The following is a 22,252-nucleotide window of genomic DNA, read 5'->3' on the forward strand; positions in this document are numbered from 1 at the left end:
GGCAATGAACTCTTTGTCCATCAGTCGTTGATATGTGGACCCGGCATTCTTAAGTCCGAATGGCATCATTTGATAACAAAATGTGCCATCGGGCATCCGAAAAGCGGTTTTGTCCTGATCATCAACGGCCATGTGGATTTGATGATACCCCTTATACGCATCCAGGAAGCATTTAAGGCGAAACGGTGCTAACGAATCTACCTTAAGATCAATTTCGGGTAACGGATAACAATCTTTGGGGCATGCTTTGTTTAAGTCTTTGAAATCTATGCACATGCGTCATTGTTTGTTATTCTTCGGTACCATAACGGGATTTGCAACCCATGTTAGATATCTGCTAACGCGTACGATGCCCGCGTCAAGGAGTTCCTTGACTTGGGTTCTACACGCGTTAGCTTGTTCCGCCCCCATTACTCTGCGCTTTTGTATGACTGGCGTAAAAGCTGGGTCACACTTCAGCTTATGCTCTGCCTTACTTCGAGGTACACCAGTCATGTCAGCTGGTGTCCATGCGAAGATGTCAGCGTTTTTCAGTAGTAAGCGTTTGAGTAAGGTGCGCGTGGGATCAATGACTGTTGGGCCAATGGTAACGGCCTGGTCAGGGTATTTGCCATTGAAGGCCCATTCTTCTGGTTCGGTGATGGTTGGTTTAGCCATCTTTGGTTTAGGTTTAGATGAGACAGATGCGATTCATACCTGGGGAATGCCGGTGATCATCGCTACACCCTCAGCTGTTGGCCATCCCATCATGCCGTGGACTGAAGATACCACGGCGTTGAATCTTGCCATCCCGTCTCTCCCAAAGAGAATGTCGTATGTGTGGTGTGGCTTCCTCATTACGACAAAGTCCACATCTTCTGTGCGGGAGTGTTTCCCGTCCGAGAGAGTGACGGGGAAAGATAGGATACCCAGGGGGGTGTTTGTGCTGCCGTCGAACCCTTCCATCGAGGCGCAGACCGTTTCCAGGCGTTCCTTGTCTTCGTCATCTAGCTTGTCGAAGAACTGCCTGTACATCACCGTTGACGAGGCGCCGTTGTCAGCAAGAGTGCGTGAAGTGATGTAGTGCCCCAGCTGGCTTTTGATGATGATAGGGCCTTCTTTGCTGGGTCCTCCTGGCACTTGTGGGAAGCGCACTTCAGCTTCCTTCCACGCGCATGGTTCTGTCGCTCGTCTTTTTCTTCCTGTGATGTTAGTAAGAACCATGTGGATGCTGATGTCAACGGGCTTTCGTCCATTGCCTTTGTACCGTTTCTCATTCCTCCCTCCATTCTTGATTGATGCCACAAGGTGTGCAAGTCTTCCATCCTTGACGAATGTTTCAACTACATCCTTCAAGGATGTACACTCCTCTGTACTGTGACCCTTTGTCCCGTGGAAGTCACAGAATTTGCTCTGATCCGCATTAGGTCGTTGCCGGATCATTGGAGCTTTTGGCCATGGGAGTTTTTCGGTAGCAAATATCTCTGTGACGCTTTTGGTGAGTGGCGTCCACCGGTGTTTTCGGCTTGAAGGGTGCGTGTTATCCCTTCCGCCAACAAGAGGGCGAGAGCTGGATGAGGTGTCAAAGTTTACCCTTGACTGCCAAATACCTAGCTTCCTCTTTTTGTTCTGCCGGGCGATCCGAACATTGTTTTCTCTGGTCCTCTGCGTGTAGAGATGAGTACTCTGGGGAAGGTCCCTACCCAGTTGCTTCTCCGTCTCGGCAAAGCGCTTAGCCGCCGTCATGATGGCATCCCATGTTGATGGCATGCTGTCCTTACCCGTCAACGTGCGGATAAGCTCTGGGTATTCGGCGCCCTGGATGAAAGCGGCGCGAACAAGATCTTCACTTATGTCGCCCAGACTTAGCTTTTTGGAGTTGAAGCGAGTGATGAAGTCTAGTAAAGATTCATCCTCTTCTCTCACGCAGTTGAGGATCGTCCACTGTTCTTCAGTATATTTCCTCTGTTGACTGAAGTGTTGGCTGAACTTGTGCTGAAAGTCCGCCCAATCATAGATGTGGTGGACCGGTAAACGATCGAACCACGCCCTGGCTGCTCCAACCAGCGTCATCTGGAACATATAACACCACGTGGGTTCCGTCCAGCTGCTGACGGTTGCCCCCGCTATGAATCTGTTCAAGTGATCATTAGGGTCGGACATACCATCACAGGTGCCGATGTTGGACATCTGTTTGGCACTTTTCGGGGCGATTGCTTCCGCAATGTCCCTTGCAAACTTGGACTTTCCCGAATTTGCGGCAGTTGGTCTAAAGGTTTTGGAGAAGTCACGTGGGTTTCCTCCCGCGTTCCTTGGTTTGAAGGTTTCTCCAAAATTCCTTCTTGGTTGGAAGTCCGTTTCCTTACGCTTCCCTTTCGCCCTGTGGCGAGGGTTTGCGTCGGTGTCGGATTCCTCCCGATCATCGTCCGAGTACTCGCACTCACTGTTCATGTTGAGCTGTTGTCGAGTACTTCCGAATTTGTCAGCCTGTTGGAGTGAACGCAAACGTTCATCCAACTCAGCTTGGAACTCTTTCTGACGTGCTTCGGCCCATGCCTTAACTTGATCGAGTGTTTGGCGAGGGAGCGTCGTCTGTTTATCCAACTGGGCATCAGTGAACCCCAGTGAAATATTGTTTACTGCACTTGTCCCGGCTTGGGTAACTGGGGTAGTGTTCGTAAAATTTGTATAACGCCGGTGTTCCTCCCAGTGGCTAGGGTTGTGGTTACCGGGGTTTCCTGGTCACTTACTGGCCTTGGGACCGGAGTAACGTTAACCATTTCTTCAGAAATTTTGAAAAAACTCAGAATTAGTTCTAGCTTTTATGCACGGATGGCGCCAATGAAGAAACACTAATCGACCCCGGGCAGATTATGGATAATCTGGGGGTTAAATAGATGTTTCCCACGAGGGTTAGGTCCGGCAGAGAAGGATGTTCTTCAGATGACCTGCAAAACAAACACCGTGAGCTCGTCACTGAGAAGGGGGGGGGGTTCCTCCTTGTGACCGCCCTCCGGCGTGAGAATCAGACTAGATTGCTCTGAATATAAGTGTATATTGAGAGAAATAGCTAGTGAAGGTAAAATACCAGATGATCCTACCGTTCCAAGGTGTTGGAGTATTTATAGCCGAAGGTAGGTTTCCAAGCAGGTACAGCCAGCTGTATAATATTCCTGTTCTACCAACTATGGGCTACGCACGTGCCATGCTGGTTGGTGGGTAGGCAGCGGCTGATAGTGACAAGGCCGACTGTATACTGTTCCCTTTCCACCAACTGCAGGCTATGTGCGTGCCACGACAAGGGTTGGTGAGTAGGCAGCGGCTAATAGTGACAAACAGTACTAGAGCATGCTCCTCCTCGTACTGTTGTCGGTGAGCTGTCACCCTGTGATTGGTTCATGGGCTGCTTTGGTCAGATCTTGTCTATTTTGTCCATACCTTGGCAGGTATAGTACAAAAGATCTTCCAGAAGCATACGGACTGGCTCATTTGGGCGGGAGTATTCCCGCGTTGCTCATTCCTTCAGGTGACACTGAATTATTGAGTGCCTTGTGCGTGTGGCCTTGCTATTAGTGCGGGTAGCCTTCCCTGATGGCTTGTATCCGCAGCTGCGGGGACAGGCGGGATACTTCACCATTGGGAGGCTTTCCCTGCGGGAACAGCTGGCGTACTGCGCGTAAGGTCTTTATCTCTGAGCATGGTGGGTCCTGCGGAACCAGTTGGTCCTTGCGCAAACGTCCCTTTTCAAGGTGAGTCCTGCGGGTCCAACTGTGCTCTGCTGGGACCTACCTCTTCAGAAGATGAATTTGAACATCAATTATATTATACCATAATTGAATTCTATATGTTATTTTTATTTGGTGCTAATTTTTTATCTCCCTCTATGCTATGTAAATATATGGCATAAATTTTGATTGATTTCTAATCAGGTATAAGAAACAATGATTGAGTTCTAATCAGGTATAAGAAACAGGTTTCTATTAAACTTGTGCAACATTGGCTAAAAATAAGGGTGGTATGGACGAGTCTCGTGGGCGGTGGTGGAGACTACTACTTATAATAATGTGTTTATTATTTGAATTCAAATATTATTTATATTTTGAGTTTAATTCAAATTTAGTATTTGATTTGTAACAGGTTAGTACATTCGATGTCTCTATATAACCTTGGATCTTTGTCTATTTTTATTGTATTCTGTTTTGTTTTTCATTAGTCGAATAAATTAAAGCAAAGAGTCACTTGAGTTAAGCAAACTTGTTGTTCTTATTTGGTTGCGATTCTTGATCCACTTTGTGCCAATTTAATAATTTCTTCATACTTTTCTTTGAGTTTCCTATCATGTGACTCACAATTATAAATATATGAATAAGTTTCCACTTTTCTTTGAGTTTCCTATCCAATTGCGGAGCTCTAAATACATGAATATGTGACATTGCCAATTATTAAGTTGTTTATCTGTAGACTAACTTTTAAAATTTAAAATGGTTGTATAGATTTCTTTTCAAATTTTACAAGTTGATGTATGTGGAAACTAAAGCCTTTATTATATTTATTTAAATTTATGTTAATGAATTTTTAATATTTTATATTACATTATTGCTAATTCTAGCATATTGTTTAGGGTACTGTGACATACTATTTGTTATTGTAAACGAACAGAAATAAACAAATATAAATACGTGAACCTTCATAAACATAAGTAAATAAAGGAGACGTGTTCATATTCGTTCGTTATTAAATAGACAAACATAATCAAAATTCCAACCAAATGAGATCATAAAGAGCCGAACTGCAGACCACCGAATTCCCACTGCGCCCCGCCGCAACGCGCGGGCTCTTCTACTAGTCTGTATAAATATGCGATCAAACTAGTGAATTAAAAGGACAGAAAAAATAGAAAACGAATAGTCAATCGTTAACCTGATCGTAAAGTTGAAACGAACTTTGGTTCCATTGTGGAGATTCATGATTGCTCACTTTTTGCCAAATTTGTTTACTTTGAGTACCTAAAAAATCGGTGTTATACGCATTAAAGAATGACAATGAATTACCTTAATAAAGTTTCAAGTTAGATACCTGAAAATTAGGTGGTATACGCATTCAAACACACATAAGACCTTCCACAATATGAATTAAACCACGCCCCACCAGTGTTAAGTTTATTAAAAGGACCCATGGATTATGTATTTAACGGGTTAAAAGGAACAATAGTATTAATTACTAATTGATATGTTATTAATTATGAATTAAACCATTTTCGTTGGGTAAGATGAAGTGGAAGAGAGAAAAATGAGTGATGTAATGCTTATGTAGAATCAAGAGGGGTTAAAGTATACTCCATGGCCTTAAACTGGATGCTATGAGGCGTGGAAGGGGGAGGAACACGGCGTTCTGGACGGCTGGCACAGAGAGGGGAATTAAGGTGGGGGGCGAGGGGGGGGGGGACCCCAACGGCTATTTTTCTAACCATTAGAAAAAAATAATTATTTTAACCATTTTCTTTATAAATTCAAACAATTTTTCATATTTTACTTAAACAACTTTCATTTTCACACCAACATTTTACTCTAAAACTTTTAAACTTTCACAACCATGAATCCTAGCTCGAACCCAAGCCTGAACACAAGCTCGAGCTCAAACCCAAACCCTAACCTATGGGATCTGAGTCGTCTGTGGTGGGCTAGTTTGCTCGCAAATAACGTCGACCATAATAACGATCAAACAACCGAAAATGCCGAAAGACAAAGGTGGGAAGCATATGAAGAATTGGCGTTAGCGCATGCGTGGATCGACTCATCCGAAGACTCAATTCAAGGTAAACTATAAAAATATTTATATGTTTTTCATGTTTTATTTTTTTGTTTACTAATACTAAGTTTTTATATGTATCGAAGGTGATGGTAAACATACCCCGGAGTTTTGGGACGAAATACACATTAAGTTCTTTGCTACAATGGGTTGAGGTGCCTGCCACGGAAATGATTCCGTCTATAACAAATGGAAGGCAATACGCACAAAAATAACCGACTGCACCAACATTCACACCCGCGTTAACAACAATAGAAAAAGCGACATGAGCGATACCAACGTGATGGAGGCTTGCATAAAACAATGCAAGGCCGTTTATCATGGAGATTTCAATATGATGGAAATTTGGAGACAATACACACGCTTGCCAAAGTGGCATCCGGTCTCGACATCGTCAACGCGACTGTCCAAACGGTCAAAGACAACGTCTTCTTCGGCCAATCAATCTCCGTCTCAACCCATGTTGGATGGTCGATGTCAACTTAATCTAAATGAGTTGGATCCCGAAATTATTTTTGATGAATCGGATGAGTTGCCACATCCGGTAGGAAGAGATAAAGCCAAGGTGGCGGCTAAAGGTGGAGGATTTTCATCTAGAACGACATCCTCGATGAGTTCCGAAGTGAGCTTGCGTTTTGACAGGTTAGAGCTCAAACTAACCGAGATTGTCGATGCTAAAAAACACAAAAAAGAGGAACTCATGAGAATGCATGAAGAAAGAAAGGCGATACATGCAGAATACAAAGCAATGCATGAAGAAAGAAAAAAAGTTCACTTGAAGCGGAAACGAGAAAAAAAATTCGAGTTCCTCGCAAAGGATCTATCACATCTAGATCCTCCCATGCAGGCGTTATTGGAGAAAAGAAAAACAAGGATTTTGGCCAAATATGCAAACGTGGACGAGGACGATGAATATTAGTTATGTGTTGGTTATGTTTTTTATTTTTATTGTTTATTTGTATGTTTTTTATTTTTTTATTTGTATGGTTTTTATTTTTATTTACATTTTAATTTTAGTATTACTATATTATTATTTAATTTTTATTATATTATGTTAAAGGGCTTCGATGCCCCCTCACCAGAGAATTGTATTATAGCTTGGGCTTCGATGCCCTAGTGCCCACGTGGCACTGTGGAGGGGCTTCGAAGCCTCCCCTCCCCCACACCACCATAGAGACAAGAAAACTAGATCGACCTTAGGATCCATTTAAATGAATAATAACTGTGTCTTTTCGATTCAATTCTATTTGTCTTATTATCAAAATATTTGTGTACTTGCAAAGTTATGGAATAAAATAAAAACATTGTCACTATTAATAGTGTTACGAGCTTATGAGTTACGTTATATCCAGGCATATTTCGCTTAAAGCCAGAGTCTTGCATGAACAATGACTTTTCTTTTGTACACAAGTTAACACTTCGTTATTATAGGAATGATTTTTAGATTACCAAAATAAATTCACTTTGAATTTATGTTTATCATTTCGTATTGTTTCTTATGAATGTCACTTCGATATAAAGTGTGCACTTTCAAAGCCTTTCAGGGCCTTTTTGTTTTTGTTTCATTTATGTGTACATCTTTTTGTGTTTTAATTAGTTTTACTATTTATATGAAACATTCTTTCCAATTTATGTTAATCTGGTAATATTATTGATTATTAAAAATACAATATTGAAGTAATTTAAATCCCATATTTAAACTCTATAAACAAGGTAATCATTAATACTGAACTTTTAAAATTATTTTTAATATTTAATTAATATTTAGAATTCTATAATTAATCCTTGAAATAATTAAATCCTTTTATGTTACGCTAGAAATATGGTATCATTAATATTCACCTTCTAAAATGTCACACCCGGCCCTGAACGGCGGAAACAGCCGGGCGCGCGCGAGTGGGGATTGATAATTAAGCACGGGCCATTGCAAACATTCAAAGTAAGATTTTCATTGCGCATGAAATGTTTGATACAAATACATTACATTGTTTAAAAATTACATAAAAACATCCAAGTATAGAAACTATTGAAGATTTCCACGTCATATCCCCTTTGCGCGGCGGGAACAACCACGCGCATCGAAGGGATAGAACTAAAATCTTCCAAAAAGCTAGTTTTAGATGTTCAGCGTGAGGTGCTCTAAGTGTGACTCCATGCGCTACCTAGTTATCTCCTGAAAGACACGTAAAACATTTGAATCAGTATAAACTGAGTGAGTTCACAAGTTTCAGTAACTCGATAATTCGTATTGCATCATAGTCTTGATAAAAATCATTCTGAAACATAATTCTGATAGCATCATTAAAACACGTGCTTAGTAAAACATAGTTCTGATAACATATTCTGATAAAGTCGTTCCGCGGGCTACGCGCGAACATTTCTGGGAACCGTACTCGTCTGTGTAAGTGGCGCTGCCACTACGAGCGAAATAAGTAATACCGTCCCGCGGGTTACGCGCGGACACTTCTGAAAAACCGTGCTCGTCTGTGTAAGTGGCGCTGCCACTACGAGCGAATAATACCGTCCCGCGGGTTACGCGCGGACGTTGTGCCGGAAAACAAGGCGCTCGTCTGCGTAAGAGGAGCGACCCCTACGAGCGGGCTCAATCCCATAGTACTGCCCCGCGACATGCTAGGCACTCGTCTATGTAAGAGGTGCGACCCCTACGAGTGGGCGGATCAAACCAGCAGTCCCTACCCTTAGAGTTCCAATGGTAAAGTGATCACTTACTCGAATCTGGTGCACTAACATCGAAAACCATAGATAACCGCTTGCATTGCTCATCATGAAACATAATTTAAACACATAATCGCTTGCATAGCTTGTAAGTATATCATGATAAAACATTATTTCAGTACGTGTCCCTCGCCCCGAAAACAGTTTAAAAATAGTGAAAACAGTGAAAATAGGGGCTGTGAGACTCACCTGTGGTTCTTGTTAAGGGATTAATCGAGATTCGGGTTTTCTTGGTGTTGGCCTCGGATTTGAAGGTCTAGTAACAGGATCGGAAATGAAAACAACGGATGCTTGGGAGATGATTAGTGCAAGTTTGCAGTTCTTAAGAGAGAAGTTTGAAGTGTGTTTGGGTGATAATTTAGGTCACATATTTATAGGCAAACTCAAGGGAACACAATCCCTTGCTTTAGGGGATTGTAATCTTTTCATATCTAGGTGTAATGATGATAAAGTATGGAAATTATTATTATTTATTTAAAAGTGGAGGTGATTGGTCCTAGGGAGTGGATAAAGGATTCTGATTTGATTTGGACAGGACATGCAGGTCTGTGGTTGGTGGGAGTAGGGTGGCTGATAGTTGACTTTTCATGTTACAGTGTGCTTTTTCAGGTGCTTTTGTCAGTTGTACAGTAAAAAGTGGAAATCTCTGAAACACGCTACTGTTTCCTTTTGGGCGGGAATAATCCTCCTTACATCTGGAGAATAGACTAAGTGTTCTGTGCGTATAGCTTTCTGCGTGAAGGACATTTCTTTGCTGCGGGTAGGTGCGTAACCTTCTCGCAGTTAGGGACTTTGAGTTTCATTTGTAGATTCTCCAGGTGGTCTTGGTATTTCAACATAGTGATCAGTCATGTTGAAGTCAATTCCATCTTGGAGCTTCAGACAAACTAGCTCTCAATGTTCCCGCCATGCGGGGAGGTTAGTTCCCTTTCCGCATGCGCATAAACGATTTGGGATGCACCCGCCTTAGCATCATGCGGGACGGTCAACCCATTAGACAACATAAAGTTAAGTTACATGAAAACATAAAGCCAAAACATTCGCGCATGGCGCATATAACATATGCCCACGCTGGTTCTTAATATGGCGCGCTTCGCGCAGGGTGCACATAACAAATACCCGCGCTGATCCTAACATAGCGCGCTCGCGCAGGGCGCACATAACATGCCCGCGCTGACTAACATAGCGCGCTCGCGCAGGGCGCATATAACAAATGCCCGCGCTGATTCTTACATAGCGCGCTCGCGCAGGGCGCATATAACAAATGCCCGCGCTGATTCTTACATAGCGCGCATAAAATTCACAATCACCTAATTATTAGGTTGATTACTTAGTTTATAAGGTTGGGAAATTATCGGGTGTCACATTTTCCCCCTGTTAAGAGAATTTCGTCCCGAAATTTAGGAGACGTCGCTGGCCGAAGCCATGCTCTGAAAGAGGTGTGGATATTTCTTGCGTATTTGATCTTCTCTTTCCCAAGTGAATTCAGGCCCACGCCTTGAGTTCCATTGAACCTTTACTAACTTGATTCTGCTTCTGCGTAACCTTTGTTCTTTCCAATCGGTTACTGCTATAGGTTCTTCTACGAAGTGCAGTTGTTTGTTGATGTGAATCTCGTCCAACGGCAAAATCAACGTTTCGTCAGATAAACACTTTTTGAGGTTGGACACATGGAACGTATCATGAACTCCACTGAGTTCGGCGGGTAAACGGAGTTTATAAGCAACCGGACCGATCCTTTCCAGGATCTCAAATGGTCCAATGTAGCGCGGATTCAACTTTCCTCGCTTGCCGAAACGGGGGACTCCTTTCCATGGAGAGACTTTTAAAAGTACTCTATCCCCTACGTGAAACTCCAACGGTTTCCTTCGCACATCTGCGTAGCTCTTCTGTCTGTCGCGCGCTGTCTTAAGGCGATCCCGTATCTGAAAAATCTTGTCTGTTGTTTCTTGGATCAATTCTGGACCAGTCACTTGCTTGTCACCCACTTCAGCCCAGCACAGTGGGGATCTACACTTGCGCCCATACAAAGCTTCAAACGGCGCAGCCTTGAGGCTTGTGTGATAACTGTTGTTGTAAGAAAATTCAACCAATGGGAGGTGAGTATCCCAGCTACCTCCGAAATCGATTGCGCACAGCGCGCAGCATATCTTCCAATGTCTGGATTGTTCGCTCGCTTTGTCCATCCGTTTGGGGATGATAAGCTGTACTCATGTCAAGACGAGTACCTAAAGCCCCTTGTAATGATCTCCAAAACCTTGAGGTGAACCGACTATCTCTATCAGAAATGATGGACACTGGGACTCCATGTTTTGAAACTACTTCTCGAATATACAATCGGGCTAACTTTTCCATCTTATCGGTTTCCTTGATCGGCAGGAAGTGCGCTGACTTAGTTAGCCGATCTACAATAACCCAGATCGTGTCGTAACCCCCAGGTGTTCTTGGCAGTTTGGTGATGAAGTCCATAGAGATTTGTTCCCACTTCCACATGGGAATTTCTGGCTGCTGAAGTAACCCCGACGGCTTCTGGTATTCAGCCTTTACCTTCGAACACGTCAGGCACTTACTGACATACGTCGCGATGGCGCCTTTAAGATTGGGCCACCAATACAGCACTTTAACATCTTGGTACATCTTGTCTGCGCCAGGATGTACTGAATACCGCGTCTTGTGAGCTTCGTTTAATACTTGCTCGCGCAATTCTCCCTTGAGAGGGACCCATATGCGGTTAGCAAAATATCGAGTGTCGTTTTCCTTGATCTCCAAATTCTTAATCATACCCCCAAGGGATTCGTTTTTAACAAACTCTGGTTTCAAGGCTTCTTGCTGAGCGTCTCGGATGCGGGTAGAGAGATCTGCGTGAATGGTCAACCTTAGAGCCTTGACTCGTAGCGTTTTTATTCGCTCCTTCCTACTTAGCGCGTCTGCTACCACATTCGCCTTTCCAGGGTGGTACTTAATTTCACAATCATAATCATTCAACAACTCCACCCATCTTCGTTGCCTCATGTTTAAATCCTTTTGATCAAATATATGTTGAAGGCTCTTGTGATCCGTAAAGATTATACACTTTGTACCATAGAGGTAATGGCGCCAAATCTTTAACGCGAAGACAACCGCTCCAAGTTCCAGATCATGCGTTGTGTAGTTCTTTTCATTGGTCTTGAGTTGGCGCGAGGCATACGCTATGACTTTGTCTCGCTGCATAAGGACACATCCGAGTCCCTGATGTGAAGCGTCGCAGTAAACGACGATGTCATCTGTCCCCTCGGGCAGAGACAAAATTGGCGCACTACATAACTTCTGTTTCAACATTTGAAATGCCGCTTCCTGATTTTCGCCCCAAACAAACTTCTTGTCTTTCTGAGTTAGCGCGGTCAGAGGTAGAGCTATCTTGGAGAAGTTCTCAATGAAGCGTCGATAGTAGCCAGCTAGTCCTAGGAATTGCCTCACCTCAGTTGGGGTTTTTGGCGCTTCCCAGTTTTCGATGGCCTTGACTTTGGAAGGATCAACGTGTATTCCTTTCTCGTTTACAACGTGACCGAGAAAGTGAACTTCTCTAAGCCAAAACTCACACTTGGAAAACTTCGCATACAACTTTTCTTTCCTCAACAATTCCAAAATCAATCTCAGGTGTCGCTCATGCTCGGCCTTGGTCCGAGAGTAAATCAGAATGTCATCTATAAATACAATCACAAACTTATCCAAGTATGGTTTGCACACGCGGTTCATCAGATCCATGAATACAGTCGGCGCATTGGTTAGCCCGAAAGGCATCACTAAGAACTCATAATGGCCGTATCTAGTTCGGAAGGCTGTTTTCGGCACATCTTCCTCATGGACCCTAAGTTGGTGGTATCCTGACTGTAGATCTATCTTCGAATAATAACTGGATCCCTGCAACTGGTCAAATAAGTCGTCAATCCTCGGTAAGGGGTACCGATTCTTGACTGTCAGCTTGTTCAGCTCCCTGTAGTCAATACACATCCGGAAGGAACCATCCTTCTTCTTTACAAACAGTACTGGAGCTCCCCAAGGTGAGAAGCTTGGGCGTATGAAACCCTTATCCAATAGTTCCTGTAGCTGATTGGATAGCTCTTGCATCTCAGATGGAGTTAATCGATAAGGCGCTCGAGCTACTGGCGCAGCTCCTGGGACTAAATCAATACGAAATTCGACTTGTCGCGGCGGCGGTAATCCGGGCAAATCTTCAGGAAAAACTTCTGGAAATTCGCGCACTACTGGTAAGTCTTCAATTCTTCGCTCATCTCCTTTCTTCTCTACTACATGCGCCAGGAAGGCGTAGCACCCTTTCCTTAGGCACTTGCGCGCCTTTAGGCACGAAATTAGTTTCGTCGCAACTCCCCTTCTTTCCCCTTGAATCACCAAGGTTTCTCCGTTCAACAGTGGGATCCGAACCTGCTTCTCATGGCAAATAACCTCCGCGTGGTTCTCGACTAACCAATCCATACCTACCACAATGTCAAAGCTTCCCAAGTCTATTGGCAACAAGTTAATATTGAACCCGTGACCTCCCATGACTATTACACATTGTTCAGTTCTTTCGTTCGCGCATAACTGCCTACCATTGGCTAGTTCTATAGTATAAGGTGTGTCTAGCCTACTGGTTGCTAGGCCTAGGGAGTCTTTAAACTCAGCGGATATAAAACTTAGGTCAGCGCCAGTATCAAATAAGACAGATGCAAAATGGCCGTTAAGCAAAAACGTACCGGTTACCACATTCGGCTCTTCTTTAGCTTCGCCCGCGCCGATCACAAAAGCTCTCCCGCGAGCTTGGTTTCCCCTTTGCGGGCAATCCCGACTGAAATGCCCTGGCTTTCCGCATGCGTAGCAGTTGTCACTGGCTCCAGCTTCCTTAGCACGGCAATTCACCGTCTTGTGCCCTGACCTGTTACACTTGGCGCACATGACGCTCGCGCACTCACCCTCGTGGTGAAACTTGCATTTGTTGCACCATGGGTAAGGCCCGCTGTATCCTTTCCTTGATGGCTCCGCGGCTTGGATCGCGTAAACCCTTGCGCTCTCCTGCTTCTTGAACGGTGGCTGCTTGGAGTCGGACCCTCGGTGGTGAGAGTTCCATTTCCTCTTGTCAGAGGTTCGCTGCTCGTTTCCGCGCGTAGTCAACATACCCGCACGGACCGTATCCCTTGTAAGGGTGATGGCCCGCGCTACCCGCCTCATCAAAGGTTTGAGGCGCTGCGGCGTTGAGCGGAACCCTAACAACAGGAGGTAACCCAAAGATATACCTCTCGATCTTCTTTTCCTCCGTGTTTGCCATGTCTGGCACCAACTGGCAAAGCTCGTTGAACCGGTTGTTGTAGGCATCGATATCCGTTCCTACCATGGTGTGGTTCCAGAATTCCTGTTGTAGACTCTGAATTTCTGCGCGAGAGCAGAACTTTCTCATCAACATTTCCTTCAGTTCCTCCCAGGTCTTGTGGAGAGCAACTTCTCGCCCCAAAGTCTTCACTTGAAGCTTCCACCAAGACGAAGCTGCTTCTTGGAACATGCAGGTCGCGTAAAGGACCTTCTGGTTTTCACTACATCTGCTAATGGAGAGAACTGTCTCCGTCTTGTCAATCCAGTTGTAGAGCCCAATGGCCCCTTCGGTACCCTTGAATGGCCAAGGCCTACAGGCCATAAATGTCTTATAGGAGCACCCTTTGTCCAAGGCTCCTGATTCGGGTTCTAGGGTCTCGTTCTGACGACCCTGACTAGATTCGGCCTTGCTGGCCTCATGTGTCGCGATCGCCTGCGCGATTATTTCCGCGAGTTCCTCGGGAGTCATGGTAATTCCCTTGGCTCTAGTTGGAGGCATTCTCGTTCTTAAAAAAGAAAACATAACAAACTTAGCGCATGTACTCTGAGCACATAATGTTCTTATCTTTATTCACTAGACATTGTGTGACCCGTGTTCCTAAGTGTGTGTATAGTTTCTTTTGAAAATATTTTCTTTGAAAAATACTTCATGCGATTCCCCGACGGTTATAGTCTAGGTTAAAACTTCTTTTCCTAGTTCGCTATAACCAGTGCTCTGATACCAATCTGTCACACCCGGCCCTGAACGGCGGAAACAGCCGGGCGCGCGCGAGTGGGGATTGATAATTAAGCACGGGCCATTGCAAACATTCAAAGTAAGATTTTCATTGCGCATGAAATGTTTGATACAAATACATTACATTGTTTAAAAATTACATAAAAACATCCAAGTATAGAAACTGTTGAAGATTTCCACGCCATATCCCCTTTGCGCGGCGGGAACAACCACGCGCATCGAAGGGATAGAACTAAAATCTTCCAAAAAGCTAGTTTTAGATGTTCAGCGTGAGGTGCTCTAAGTGTGACTCCATGCGCTACCTAGTTATCTCCTAAAAGACACGTAAAACATTTGAATCAGTATAAACTGAGTGAGTTCACAAGTTTCAGTAACTCGATAATTCGTATTGCATCATAGTCTTGATAAAAATCATTCTGAAACATAATTCTGATAGCATCATTAAAACACGTGCTTAGTAAAACATAGTTCTGATAACATATTCTGATAAAGTCGTTCCGCGGGCTACGCGCGAACATTTCTGGGAACCGTACTCGTCTGTGTAAGTGGCGCTGCCACTACGAGCGAAATAAGTAATACCGTCCCGCGGGTTACGCGCGGACACTTCTGAAAAACCGTGCTCGTCTGTGTAAGTGGCGCTGCCACTACGAGCGAATAATACCGTCCCGCGGGTTACGCGCGGACGTTGTGCCGGAAAACAAGGCGCTCGTCTGCGTAAGAGGAGCGACCCCTACGAGCGGGCTCAATCCCATAGTACTGCCCCGCGACTTGCTAGGCACTCGTCTGTGTAAGAGGTGCGACCCCTACGAGTGGGCGGATCAAACCAGCAGTCCCTACCCTTAGAGTTCCAATGGTAAAGTGATCACTTACTCGAATCTGGTGCACTAACATCGAAAACCATAGATAACCGCTTGCATTGCTCATCATGAAACATAATTTAAACACATAATCGCTTGCATAGCTTGTAAGTATATCATGATAAAACATTATTTCAGTACGTGTCCCTCGCCCCGAAAACAGTTTAAAAATAGTGAAAACAGTGAAAATAGGGGCTGTGAGACTCACCTGTGGTTCTTGTTAAGGGATTAATCGAGATTCGGGTTTTCTTGGTGTTGGCCTCGGATTTGAAGGTCTAGTAACAGGATCGGAAATGAAAACAACGGATGCTTGGGAGATGATTAGTGCAAGTTTGCAGTTCTTAAGAGAGAAGTTTGAAGTGTGTTTGGGTGATAATTTAGGTCACATATTTATAGGCAAACTCAAGGGAACACAATCCCTTGCTTTAGGGGATTGTAATCTTTTCATATCTAGGTGTAATGATGATAAAGTATGGAAATTATTATTATTTATTTAAAAGTGGAGGTGATTGGTCCTAGGGAGTGGATAAAGGATTCTGATTTGATTTGGACATGACATGCAGGTCTGTGGTTGGTGGGAGTAGGGTGGCTGATAGTTGACTTTTCATGTTACAGTGTGCTTTTTCAGGTGCTTTTGTCAGTTGTACAGTAAAAAGTGGAAATCTCTGAAACACGCTACTGTTTCCTTTTGGGCGGGAATAATCCTCCTTACATCTGGAGAATAGACTAAGTGTTCTGTGCGTATAGCTTTCTGCGTGAAGGACATTTCTTTGCTGCGGGTAGGTGCGTAACCTTCTCGCAGTTAGGGACTTTGAGTTTCATTTGTAGATTCTCCAGGTGGTCTTGGTATTTCAACATAGTGATCAGTCATGTTGAAGTCAATTCCATCTTGGAGCTTCAGACAAACTAGCTCTCAATGTTCCCGCCATGCGGGGAGGTTAGTTCCCTTTCCGCATGCGCATAAACGATTTGGGATGCACCCGCCTTAGCATCATGCGGGACGGTCAACCCATTAGACAACATAAAGTTAAGTTACATGAAAACATAAAGCCAAAACATTCGCGCATGGCGCATATAACATATGCCCACGCTGGTTCTTAATATGGCGCGCTTCGCGCAGGGTGCACATAACAAATACCCGCGCTGATCCTAACATAGCGCGCTCGCGCAGGGCGCACATAACATGCCCGCGCTGACTAACATAGCGCGCTCGCGCAGGGCGCATATAACAAATGCCCGCGCTGATTCTTACTTAGCGCGCTCGCGCAGGGCGCATATAACAAATGCCCGCGCTGATTCTTACATAGCGCGCATAAAATTCACGATCACCTAATTATTAGGTTGATTACTTAGTTTATAAGGTTGGGAAATTACCGGGTGTCACATAAAATTAATGAAATACTATCAAATAATTAAAATCAATATATCTTACTAGAAATACAATAATTAATTAACCTTTGACTCTCTGGCATTAATCTATATGGAATGATTGAAATGTTCCCAACATCTCCAAAATATCATAAGTATGGAATCCGAGCAAACTCAACCTTTTCGAGCAAGGAAAATGCTTCCTCGAGCTAACCTATCCGAGCAGGATTATACTTCCAATATCTTCTAAGTGTTTTGTTCGAGCAAGCTACAATTTACGAGCAACAAATTCGGTCGAGCACAGTTTGGAATAAAGGATAATATCATTTATGCTTGTAGTGATTTTGTGGAAATTATTCTAAGTGTTAATCCCATAATGATAGTCTCGAGCATGTCTATAGTATCCATGTTACTTAGAATGTTTAAATAAAGCAAAGTGAAGACTGAAGAGATTCGAGTATGAACTTTGCTTGCTCGTAGTAGCATATCCGAGAAAAGTTTGTTGTGCTTGTGAAGATAAAGCTTGCTTGGGAGGAATAGTTGAAAACTTCAAATATTCTAAGTATTTTGTTTATGTATCATTTATGTGTACGGCCTGTTGTATTTTAATTAGTTTTGCTATTTATGTTACCTATCTTCTACTATTGTTCCTTGATTAAAAATATATGAAACATATAATCATCTAATTTTATTTGTTTAATAACATTATAATAAACGATATAGTTAAAGTATACTATCATTAAAAATTATTGTCAATCTTTCAAATTAACTATACATGACCCGTTGAACTCGGCTAAGTAGCCCCAAAGCTTCAGATGCGAGGAAACCAAATGTGTCAAATGAGAACCGTGTAAATACATGTTGGTTGTCAAGACAAGCATTCTCATGTTTAGTGAGTCAGTCTCACATTTCTACTGTTCATGAAATTGTTTCATTTACAACTAACACGTGTTGTGTGACTCACCCTCTCTACTGTTACTTTCAACATAATCCAATTCTTTTTATCATCATCATCATCATCATCTCCCTCTTCACCTACGTTCAACGTTATTTATCTCTACTTGACCGGTTCTTTGGTGGACTTATTTACCGGCTTCCATATTTGGGAAACTAGGCGGTGGTTTTCAGGTCGGAGAGGATCACCTTAGTTGTCGGGTATTGATTCAGAACCCTTAGCGGCGATGGAGGGTGGTGTTGGTGAGTCATTCGTGGTGGTGGTGTGGTGGTTCACGGGACCATGGGAGAATTTATCACTACATATAATAATGATGATTATGTTATTAACGATGATGAACTTGGAGTTGATACATTAGCTTTGCCTCTGTCTGGTTTCGATTTTGAATCTTTGGCAATAGTCGAGCTGCGGTGACAGTTGCTCTTTTGATTGTATATCTTTGGTGGGTTCCAAATTTGAACTCCTGGTGGCGGTAGAGTAAGTTGTTATCTTTGTTTTTGTATTTACTTTTAGCTGGTTTTTCATAATGTTATGATGATAGCAGGTATGAGTCTATGATAATGAACATTGTTTGTTTCCGTTTTAGAACCCAAGAGTCGGTGCCTTTACCAATTGTTACCTACCACTGACTACTCAGAAATCGACCGCCACGACAATGTGGAGTGATAATACCTATTATCTATGAATATTTTATTAATTTTAACAGGTCTCACCTTTTTATTTTATGGTTAACATTAATTTGATAGACTATATATATATTTAGGGGTGGGATCACCGAATAAAATTATCCTAGTAAACATAAAAATAACTAGGGTAATTACAATTTTGAACTAGAATAATTATGTTACAAAAAATAAAATAGTATAACAATAACTACTCTAGTTATTTGTACATTTATCACAATACAAGTTATTTGTATTTGATCCATAAACTTATTTTTTTATATAGTTTGAATATATATATTGAATTATGTTTAAATATCAGTTGGACATTTAGTAAGAAACTTGTTATCCAGACACCCAAATCTTATTTGGACGCTCTACATACATCGTGTATAGGCCTATACGCGGGCATATTACTTTCACAAATCTTGGAGTCCAACATTTCTCTTTATGGATTAAAAATTTGTGAAAGTAATACGCCTATACGCGGTTTATTGGTCTTGAGAATATATTTTGAGTGTTTCACCTTTGTATTAACGATGTGGCTTTCATACGCAGCATATAGGGACTATATAGGATGTATTTTGAAAGACCATATTTGATGCAAGAAAATAAATTGTAGGGACTCACCCAAAAAAGTTAAACTTAAGAAAACTTTATAAAACACTACTGATTTCACTAATTGTAAAAGAAACCGATAGTTTAACGACATCCTAAAGTAACTGAAAAGAGTGCATGCAGAACAAAAAAACTGTAGTTAACTTACAAAATTCAACATTGAAGTATAATAGGTCTTGCAAGTTTTGGGAACTTATTCCCTTATCCCGGTGAAATCCAGTACCGTAAGTTTTTCTTGGCCCTTTTGGTCGAAGAATCAGTACCGTCTGTTTCCTCCGAATCATTGTCCTTGGGCTCCTTGGCCTAAGAAGGAGCGTTATCGTTTTCATAACAATAATCACAAAGTAGTTCTTCCCCGGCACAGATCTTCTTTTTAGCAAATACGCCGACCTGATGATCTCCCATCACCTTAATAACCTGTCAAATAGACGTTGTTCAAATATTACATTAATGGTCAAATGATGATTTGGTTTTATCAATGTGTCAAACAGACACATGGCATAGTTCAAAGAAAGCTGATTGAGAGACCATGGTAACCTAAAGTGTATGTTTAGTTTATTAATTAATCTCATAAAAACAGTTATTCAAAAGGTTTCTCAGATGGACTTCATACTTACCAAAATTAGACATTTTGAGAGGAACTCATTATCACATACCACCCACCCACCTAGCTACCGGTTTTGTCCGCTAATGTCGATGTATTTATGGTGAAACTATCATGAAGTGTGTAGGACTAGGTAGAAATATATAAACCTTCAGATAACAATTGGTTTGTGCGAATGATTGATGGATTTATATTTGTTGCCAACACGCTTTCCGTCCACAACGAACTATGTAGAGAAAACAAAAAAAGCGTAAATATCTCAAGTGGGCAATTAAAAACATGGATGCCTTTATCTATTTTAGATGGGTTTGCTGAAAACTTAGAATTTAGCTGAGTATAGATAGGTTTTAGCCCGAACGTGGGCCATAAACTTAGTTTGCTTGATAAACCGGCCTAAATCGGAGCTTCATATTACAAGCTCGGCTAGGCTCACAAGCTTAAAAAGTCTATGTTATAAATACAATGACTTTTATTTCGCATAAAAATATCTCTCTCTCTCCATATATATATATGGGAGGGATAATTTAAGAACCATGTTTAGTTGTAAAAACTATAAGACCTCATCTCAACCACACATTTACTTAATTGTGCCATGAACTGTGGTTGTAGTTTAATATATTAAAAAATTAAGAGAAGAAAAGAAAGAATAATATAAAATGGTGGAAGGGTATTTAAGTAAAATATCTTGCAATGTCTTTTTCAAATTTCAAGATATTTATTAATCAAACCAGATTTTTTATTATATAAATTGTATAAGTAGATTTTTTTAAATGAAACGTCAAATTTATTCCAGATATGTAATATAAAATTATTCATATTTGATTCAATTTATTTACAAATTATATTTAAAGACAAAAAGATTTATTTTTATAAAACTTTCTATAAAATTTGTGTACTATTTGAAGTAATCTGTGTAGTTTTGTAGTGTTTGTGTAATTTATGTTGTAATTTGTGTAGTTTGTTCAAGTTATGTAATTTGGATAATTTATGCAATTTGTATAGGCTTATGACATTGGGTGATTTATTTAAATTGTGTAGTTTGTGCAATTTATGTAATTTAGATATATATGTAATTCGTTAGGTTTATGTAATTCAGATAATTAATGTAATTTGTATGTTTTTCGCAATTATAATTGGGTAATGCATGTAATTTGGGTAGTTTATGTAATTTGGTAGTAATTTCGGCAATATATGTAATCTTTGATAATTTATATGATTTGATTAATTCATGTAGGTTTATGAAATTTGGGTGATGTATTTAATGTGTAGTTGTGCAATTTATGTAATTTGGATATATTATTTAATTTAAGTTTATGTAATTCAGATAATTAATGTAATTGTATGGTTTCTACAATTATAATTTGGGTAATTTATGTTATTTTGGGTAGTTTATGTAATTTGGTAGTAATTTCGGTAATATATGTACATTTGATAATTTGATTAATATATGTAACATTTGATAATTTATAAAATTTGATTAATTCATGTAGGTTTTGAGTAATTTACGAATCATGTGTGTAGAGAGTAAGAAGGAAAAAAAATGGATCATCCAGAATCTTCGTAATTAGTTTTAAAAAAAAAGAGAACATTAGTGAAGAAGTTGTTGATGAATCAAGTAAAAGTAAGGTAAAATGTCTAAATGGAAGAAGTGATTTGTCTTAAGAACACGCTCTTCAACACCCCCCCCCCCCCCCCAAAACCAATTAACTTCTTAATATCTCGCACTTGGCATAAGTTACAATAAGAGAATGTTTACATGTATGAGAAAACAAAAAATATGTTACTTACATTGATATTTGTAACATGTATCACAAAATGTCAAATAAATGTGCGGACCATGTTCGTAAAAAAAATGCTTGTTAACACTTAACAATTTCATATCTTGCAAGCAATTTGAGTTACTCATTTTATTAAAACATGGTTTATAGCTGTAATATAAATAACATTTAAGTAAATACATATGTTTACATTTGGTTAAGCATCAAATAAAATGCTAAAGACTACGTGACAAAAAATGATAAGTGTTAAGATTTTGTTTGGTAAAATTATAAACTGTTTATAATTGATACAAAAGAGTTTAAAATCATTAATTTAAAATGCTTTTGGTAGGAACTATAGTAATCATTATCTGAATTCAAGAATAAATAAAAGACTAATATGCCCTTTTAAAGGGTCATAATTAATTTGACTATTAATAATGTGTCAAGCCATTATTGGTTAATATGGTTTTAAAGTTCTTAAAAGTAAACATGGTTCTTATTGATGACTACTCTCTCTCTCTATATATATATATAGGGTTAAGTTTAGGTGAGAAGTGTGAGAAATCAATGCAGCCAATCAGATTTTTTCTTTTCTTTTTTTCTTTAATTAAATATAAGATAGAATGGTAAATTTGCAAAGTAGTTTATATAGTAACTATTAATTTTGTAAAGTTTTATATTTATACTCCTTTATTAGTTTATTTATCTATTAATTAAGTTTATATTTATAATTCATTTATATTATTCGAATATATCATTCTTAATTCTGTCACTTTTTTATATTTTTTAATACTTTCTTTTTAATTAAATTAAAAGTCACCAAGAT

The sequence above is a fragment of the Bidens hawaiensis genome, unplaced genomic scaffold (genome assembly GCF_021521415.1).
Source record: "Bidens hawaiensis isolate Kalapana, Puna unplaced genomic scaffold, B.hawaiensis_p1.1 tig00038587_1, whole genome shotgun sequence".
Lineage (NCBI taxonomy): Eukaryota > Viridiplantae > Streptophyta > Magnoliopsida > Asterales > Asteraceae > Bidens > Bidens hawaiensis.